Genomic DNA, 8,968 nt, shown 5'->3' with positions numbered 1-8,968 from the left:
ATTCCACAGTTCATACTCTCGCTAGCTGGCATTATAGCATTACATTTAGATTTTTTTGACCAAAGATATCATATTGTAGGATCCCTTGGATGAAAACATTTATATAAAAAAGTATATATATTATTGAATTAATAAAGCTGCATACCAACATGGACTGTGTTTCGAATAACCATACTAACATACTGTATACTACATACTTAATGAGTATACACTACATACAATATACTATTAGTTCATTTTAGTATACTGTAAATGAACTGTATCATTTCAGTTGAGCATACTAGAGCTTTGCCTGTCTACCGGAAGTTGATGCTGTTGCTATGCAACCTCTTGCTAGCTTGTTAGCACAACAAATGACTAGTAAAAAAAATGTACGATTTCGGGTGTGTTCGTAAATTCAATCTGCAGCAACAGAGTGTACTCTGCGCGTTCCTAAATCCAGAGCGTTGTCAGATTGTAAATTCAAAACATTAGGTAACTAGCTAACATACAGGCACATACTACTGTAATGCTATGCGTTTCGTAAGAGTAGCGTAGCTAACAAATTGTCAGCCAACATAACATGTAACGTAACTTATTTAAAAAGTCATGACTTTATTACATTGCTAAATATTTTAGTAACATTTGCCATTAGTTAGTTCAATGAATTTGTATTTGCTCTCGTCGCTCTTTGGCTGCATATTTTCCGCCATTTTCTTCAAATCTGAAAACGTTGTGAAGCCACACCCATTTGCTTAAGAATTGCAGCCCTAAAAGTACGGAAATAGTGTTCTCTGCGTGTATAGTTAGTATTTTGGTGAATTTAGTACGGCATCCGGAAACTTTTGCCATAATAACTATATCCATACTATGACCAATAAGCATACTATATATTCAATTCATGTCACAAATTGTGTGGTTAGTATGAGTATTCAAACACAGCTATTGTATTTTTTGTTTTGTTTTCTTGAGTAAGGCAGGTGTTTCAGCCTAGCTCAGTGCTTTCTGTGGTGGTGGGGCAAGCCAGCAGAACATATGGAGCGTTACGCCGTGATTGGCTCAGTGTTCTGTCACTAATGGAGACTTTACATCACTGCCAAGTGTAAGAGGAGACCTTGAACATTTTAGCTCTTCGGCTACCATAGAAGTGCCCGTCCAAGAAGGCTCAAGCTCATTGGCCACAGAGAAAATGACAGAAAACCACGTTATACAGAAGCTTTGATTGGACTGATCATGTCAACATCATACTTTCACAATTTTAGCTAGCATTCATCATCATGAATCAAATTGACAATCTACTGGCAAATCATTTTTAATCCTTGTCATATGAAGAGAAATAATGAAGAGAAATTATAGATAAAACGTATCAGTGCTCATAGGCCATTGGACATAAACATTACACAACAAGTTGGAAATCGCAAATTCAGCGAGTGGTTTGGAAGGAATCAGTGACAGTGGCTGTGTGGTCCTAAATCTGGGATTAAGGAGCTTTTTTCTAAATTGAAAATGATAAACATTCAACATTGGCCATGCTGTCAAATAAGCATGATCTGTGCCACGCTCGAAACTGTTAATTCGGAGGCCCGCAGCGCCACCTTCTTGTTCAAGTGAACACAGCATGAACAATGTGAGTCCAAAAATGTATTGTATGCTGCTTCATAAATTATGTAATATGCCAGGGAGACATGTATACCGTAGCTAAGAAAGTAATACTAAGTGTATGTTGTGTAGTAAGATGTTAGTAGCCCATGTGCCTTACCCTAATAATTTGGTCTATTTACCCCTCTAAATTTCCCCTACTGTTCTGGCTGTTCTACTGTAGCCTATAACCTGTTTTAGAGAAATGTAATCATCAAATATTGTAAGAGCTTTCATTGTCTGCTTATACGCCCCCTTTATTTATCCTATGGTTCATCAAGTTTGCAGACGACACTACAGTGGTAGGCTTGATTACCAACAATGACGAGACGGCCTACAGGGAGGAGGTGAATGCCCTCTGAGTGTGGTGTCAGGAAAATAACCTCATACTCAATGTCAAAAAACAAAGGAGATGATCATGGACTTCAGGAAACAGAAGAGGGAGCACCCCCCTATCCACATCGACGGGACAGTACTGGAGAGGGTGGAAAGTTTTAAGTTCCTCTGCGTACACATCACAGACAAACTGAAATGGTCCACCCACACAGACAGCGTGGTGAAGAAGGCCTCTTCTTCAGGAGGCTGAAGAAATTTGTCTTGTCACCAAAATCACTCACAAACTTTTACAGATGCACAATCGAGCGCATCCTGTCGGGGTGTATCACCGCCTGGTACAGCAACTGCTCCGCCCACAACCGTAAGGCTCTCCAGAAGGTAGTGAGGTCTGCACAACGCATCACCGGGGGCAAACTACCTGCCCTCCAGGACACCTACACCAACCGATGTCACAAGAAGGCCAAAAAGATCATCAAGGACAACAACCATCCGAGCCACTGCCTGTTCACCCCGCTATCGTCCAGAAGGCGAGGTCAGTACAGGTGCATCAAAGCGGGGACCGAGAGACTGAAAAACAGCTTCTATCTCAGACTGTTGAACAGCCATCACTAACATTGAGTGGCTGCTGCAAACATACTGACTCAACTCTAGCCACTTTAATAATGGAAAAATTGATGTAATAAATGTATCACTAGTCACTTTAAACAATGCACTAACGTTTACATGCCCTACATTACTCATCTCATATGTATATACTGTATTCTATTCTGACCCCTCCTGTCTCAGCCTCCAGTATTTATGCTGCAGTAGTTTATGTGTCAGGGGGCTAGGGTCAGTCTGTTATATCTGGAGTACTTCTCCTGTCTTATCCGGAGTCCTGTGTGAATTTAAGTATGCTCTCTCTAATTCTCTCTCTCTTTCTCTCTTTCTTTCTCTCTCTCGGAGGACCAGAGCCCTAGGACCATGCCTCAGGACTACCTGGCATGATGACTCCTTGCTGTCCCCAGTCCACCTAGCCGTGCTGCTGCTCCAGTTTCAACTGTTCTGCCTGTGGCTATGGAACCCTGACCTGTTCACCGGACGTGCTACCTGTCCCAGACCTGCTGTTTTCAACTCTCCAGAGACAGCAGGAGTGGTAGAGATAGCCTTAATGATCGCCTATGAAAAGCCAACTGACATTTACTCCTGAGGTGCTGACTTGCTGCATCCTCGACAACCACTGGGATTATTATTATTTGACCATGCTGGTCATTTATGAACATTTGAACATCTTGGCCATATTCTGTTAATAATCTCCACCCGACACAGCCAGAAGAGGACTGGCCACCCCTCATAGCCTGGTTCCTCTCTAGGTTTCTTCCTAGGTTTTGGCCTTTCTAGGGAGTTTTTCCTTCCCTCCGTGCTTCTACACCTGCATTGCTTGCTGTTTGGGGTTTTAGGCTGGGTTTCTGTACAGCACTTTGAGATATCAGCTGATGTAAGAAGGGCTATATAAATACATTTGATCTACTGCATCTTGCCATCTTGATGTAATACATGTATCACTAGCCACTTTAAACAATGGCACGTTATATAACATACCCTACATTACTCATCTCATATGCATATCTGCACATCTCATCTCATATGCATATACTGTACTCTATACCATCCACTGCATCTTGCCTATGCCGTTCGGCCATCACTCATTCATATATATTTATGTACATATTCTTATTAATTCCTTTACACTTGTGTGTATAAGGTAGTTGTTGTGAAATTGTTAGGTTAGATATTAGATATTACTGCCTGGTCGGAACTAGAAGCACAAGCATTTCTCTACACTCACATTAACATCTGCCATGTGTATGTGACAAATAAAATTAGATTTGATTTGACTTGGTGTACAGGAAGAACTCTGTAAGAACGGCCCATGTTCTGAATTCTGTCGCTGTACATTTCAAAAGTGCTAAACAACTAGTTATATTGACTAATGTTATGTCCGTCCTAGCTCGCTCTTTAATGGCTTAATCGAAATGACGGATTGCCTCTTATCCGCTTGTCGTCCCCTTATGCCATAGTTTGTACATCTCAGTTGTCAGTAGATACCACATTTGTTTAAGCAAGTCAGCCATATCAGCTATGTTTTTTTTAAAGGCAGTAAATGGGGCTGAATGAACTGTTTTGCTGCCAGACAAGGCTCCGCTGATAACCAGGTATAGCAGTGGTCAGGTGTTGGGACTCTGCTGTTGGGACAGCTTTATGCAGGCCCAAACAATTTTTTGTCACCGTTTGTCACCATTATAGTGTAATTAATGTATTGTTTAGTGTTGTGTTGTGTAGTGGCTTTGCTGGAATGCATTCCACTTTTCTTTTTTTTCCCCCCACCACGATTTAAATGCTAAAATCGCCACTGGTTGATTGACACTTACATTGGGGACACAAAAGCTGCCTTCGTTCTCGTGTTCCCCTTGACTTACACTATAAATACAAAAGTATGTGGACACCTCTTCCAATTAGTGGATTCGGCTATTTCAGCCACACCTGGTATGATGCTGCCAGGTGTATAAAATTGAGCACACAGTCATGCGATCTCTATACACAAACATTGTCAGTAAAATGGTCTTACTGAATAGCTCTGTGACTTTCATTGTGACAATGTCATAGGATGTCACCTTTCCAACAAGTCAATTAGTCTAATTTATGCCCTGCTAGAGCTCCCCCAGTCAACTGTAAGTGCTGTTGTGAAGTGGAAACATCTGGGAGCAACAACGGCTCAGCAATGAAGTGGTAGGCCGCACAAGCTCACAGAACTGGACAAACTGAGTGTCATCTGCCCTCAGTTGCAACACTCACTACCGAGTTCCAAACGGCCTTTGGAAGCAACGTGAGCACAAGAACTGTTAGATCGGGCGATTCATGAAGTGGGTTTCCAAGGCCGAGCAGCTGCACGGCACACAAGCCTAAGATCACCATGTGCAATGGCAAGTGTTGGCTGGAGTGGAGTAAATGTCGCTGCCATTGGACTCAGTGGAAACACGTTCTCTGGAGTGATGAACCACGATTCACAATTTGGCAGTCCAACAGATGAATCTGTGTTTGGCGGATGCCAGGACAATGCTACCTGCCCCAATACATAGTGACAACTGGAAAGTTTGGTGGAGGAGGAATCTGTGCTTCCAACTTTCTGGCAACAGTTTGGGGAAGGCCATTTCCTGTATGACAATGCGTGCACAAAGCGACGTCGAGATTTGGTTTGTCGAGATTGGTGTGGAAGAACTTGACTTGCCTGCACAGAGCCCCTATATCAACCCCATCGAACACCTTTGGGATGATTCCAAAACAAATCCAATTGTATTTGTCACATGCGCCGAATGCAAAAGGTGTAGACCTTCCAGTGAAATGCTTCCTTACAAGCCCTTAACCATCTATGCAGTTTTCAGAAAAATAAGTGTTAAGTAAAAAACAGATAAGTAAAAAATAAAAAATAAAAATAATTAATAGCAGCAGTAAAATAACAGTAGCGAGGCTATATCTATGGGGTACCGGTACAGAGTCAATGTGCGGGGGCACAGGTTTGCCGAGGAATTTGAGTTTGAGTTTGAGTTTATTTTTATTTTTGCAGGGCCAGTGTACATTAATCAACGTTTCAGTAAAAGTGCTGGTTTTAGCCAGCCGGCTAATTTTCAACCGCAGTCCCTGGGCAGGTTATTAAAAACAATTACAATAACAATACAGACAATCATTGAGCAGTGAGTACATGCAGAGCAACATAGGACAAGCAAGACATAGCATGCAGACAGAACAACATAGCACAAAAAGCAACAATACATAATCCATAAAAGCAACAAAGTGTTTCCACACCTCACAAGCTACAGACAGCATGGAAAGCGGCAATACACAACTAAAGATTATGTTCACAAATCTGAATGGCTTTTAGCCATGTCTTCATGTTTTTTGTGAAAGTGTGATAGGTGGTGCAGTTATGTGTGTCTGATGACAGTATATTCCAAACATGGGAAGCTCTCACAGAGAAAGCAGATTACTAAAGGTGCTTTCCCTTAACAAAAAAACTTAGTGGCGGGGGAGCCAGGCCATTTAGGATCTTGAATACAAGACATGTGTCAGTGTATTGCACAAGATTCTTCCAACTCAGGAGCTCATACTTTCTGAGGATGTAACAGTGATGCAACTGGGTCCTGGACTTTCTGACGGGCCGCCCCCAGGTGGCGAGGGTAGGAAACAGCATCTCCACCCCGCTGATCCGCAACACTGGGGCCCCACAAGGGTGCGTTCTCAGCCCTCTCCTGTACTCCCTGTTCACCCATGACTGCGTGGCCAGGCACGACTCCAACACCATCATTGAGTTTGCTGATGACACAACAGTGGCAAGGCCTGATCACCAACAACGATGGGGCGGCCACGCTAATCCACAACACGGGGGCTCCTCAGGGGTGCGTGTTCAGTCCCCTCCTGTACTCCCTGTTCACTCATGACTGCACGGCCAGGTACGACTCCAACACCATCATTGAGTTTGCTGATGACACAACAGTGGTAGGCCTGATCACCGACCATGATGAGATAGCCTACAGGGAGGAGGTCAGAGACCTGGCCGTGTGGTGCAAGGACAACAACCTCTCCCTCCCTTAATGAATTGACAAAAACATTAGAAGAATTTGCAGCACCTGGTCTCACCCTACACAACACTGAAATCAAGTGTCTGCTGTACGCAGATGACCTGGTGCTACTGTCTCCCACTAAGGAGGGGTTACAGCAGCATCTAGATCATCTGCACAGGTTCTGTCAGACCTGGGCTCTGACAGTTAACTTCTAAAAAAATGTATATAATGATATTCCAAAAAAGGTCCGGAAATCAGGATGACAAATATAAATTCTATTTGGACACAGTTCTATTAGAACACACCAAAAACTACACATATCTAGGAATAAATATCAGCAACACAGGTAGCTTTCCATGGCTGTAAATGAGCTGAGAGACAAAGCAAGAAGAGAATTCTATGCCATTTAAAGAAACATTAAAATGGAAATTCCAATTAGAATCTGGCTCAAAATATTCCAATCAGTTATAGAACCAATTTCTCTCTATAGCAGCGAAGTATGGGGCCGCTCTCTAATAATGAATTTACCAAATGGGACAAACATCTAATCAAAATACTGCATGCAGAGTTTAGCAATACTGCATTGCAAGTGCGAAGAAAAACTATAAATAATGCATGTTGTGCAGAATTGGTCCAATACCATCTCCTTATTGGAATAGAAAAAAAAGAGCCATCAAATTTTACAACCATCTAAAAACAAGCGACCCCAGAACATTCCATCACACAGCTCTACAACGTCAAGAGATGAAACAAGAGAAGAGTCCCCTCAGCCAGCTGGTTCTGAGGCTCAGTTCACTAACCCAAAACAACCCGATAGAGCCTCAAGACATCACTCAGAAAATCCGGCCCAACCAAAATATAGAACCTATTGGAAAGGCACTAAAAATTTGAAGTAAAATATTTTAATCTAAATAGACAGTACATTGTGGAAAACTGTCTGACCAGTGGTGGAGGAAGTACCCAATTGTCCAAAACATTACTCATTTACATTTACATTTAAGTCATTTAGCAGACGCTCTTATCCAGAGCGACTTACAAATTGGTGCATTCACCTTATGACATCCAGTGGAACAGCCACTTTACAATAGTGCATCTAAATCTTTTAAGGGGGGTGAGAAGGATTACTTTATCCTATCCTAGGTATTCCTTAAAGAGGTGGGGTTTCAGGTGTCTCCGGAAGGTGGTGATTGACTCCGCTGTCCTGACGTCGTGAGGGAGTTTGTTCCACCATTGGGGGGCCAGAGCAGCGAACAGTTTTGACTGGGCTGAGCGGGAACTGTACTTCCTCAGTGGTAGGGAGGCGAGCAGGCCAGAGGTGGATGAACGCAGTGCCCTTGTTTGGGTGTAGGGCCTGATCAGAGCCTGGAGGTACTGAGGTGCCATTCCCCTCACAGCTCCGTAGGCAAGCACCATGGTCTTGTAGCGGATGCAAGCTTCAACTGGAAGCCAGTGGAGAGAGCGGAGGAGCGGGGTGACGTGAGAGAACTTGGGAAGGTTGAACACCAGACGGGCTGCGGCGTTCTGGATGAGTTGTAGGGGTTTAATGGCACAGGCAGGGAGCCCAGCCAACAGCGAGTTGCAGTAATCCAGACGGGAGATGACAAGTGCCTGGATTAGGACCTGCGCCGCTTCCTGTGTGAGGCAGGGTCGTACTCTGAGGATGTTGTAGAGCATGAACCTACAGGAACGAGCCACCGCCTTGATGTTAGTTGAGAACGACAGGGTGTTGTCCAGGATCACGCCAAGGTTCTTAGCGCTCTGGGAGGAGGACACAATGTCAACCGTGATGGCGAGATCATGGAACGGGCAGTCCTTCCCCGGGAGGAAGAGGAGCTCCGTCTTGCTGAGGTTCAGCTTGAGGTGGTGATCCGTCATCCACACTGATATGTCTGCCAGACATGCAGAGATGCGATTCGCCACCTGGTCATCAGAAGGGGGAAAGGAGAAGATTAATTGTGTGTCGTCTGCATAGCAATGATAGGAGAGACCATGTGAGGTTATGACAGAGCCAAGTGACTTGGTGTATTGCGTGAATAGGAGAGGGCCTAGAACAGAGCCCTGGGGGACACCAGTGGTGAGAGCGCGTGGTGAGGAGACAGATTCTCGCCACGCCACCTGGTAGGAGCGACCTGTCAGGTAGGACGCAATCCAAGCGTGGGCCGCGCCGGAGATGCCCAACTCGGAGTGGGTGGAGAGGAGGATCTGATGGTTCACAGTATCGAAGGCAGCCGATAGGTCTAGAAGGATGAGAGCAGAGGAGAGAGAGTTAGCTTTAGCAGTGCGGAGCGCCTCCGTGATACAGAGAAGAGCAGTCTCAGTTGAATGACTAGTCTTGAAACCTGACTGATTTGGATCAAGAAGGTCATTCTGAGAGAGATAGCGGGAGAGCTGGCCAAGGACGGCACGTTCAAGAGTTT

The 8,968-nt window shown here is 44.2% G+C and overlaps 1 long non-coding RNA gene across 1 annotated transcript; it reads left to right on the top strand.

The window, feature by feature from the left end:
• The first annotated feature begins 58 nt into the window (after nt 1-58).
• LOC127909486 (uncharacterized) lies at nt 59-4,183 on the top strand. The gene is made up of 3 exons (XR_008071423.1): nt 59-1,606; nt 1,899-2,485; nt 2,905-4,183. It is a non-coding gene; the product is annotated as an uncharacterized LOC127909486 (long non-coding RNA).
• The last annotated feature ends 4,785 nt before the right edge of the window (nt 4,184-8,968 follow it).

Source organism: Oncorhynchus keta, chromosome 2, assembly GCF_023373465.1.
Source record: "Oncorhynchus keta strain PuntledgeMale-10-30-2019 chromosome 2, Oket_V2, whole genome shotgun sequence".
Lineage (NCBI taxonomy): Eukaryota > Metazoa > Chordata > Actinopteri > Salmoniformes > Salmonidae > Oncorhynchus > Oncorhynchus keta.
This window is presented reverse-complemented; position numbering and strand designations above follow the sequence as displayed.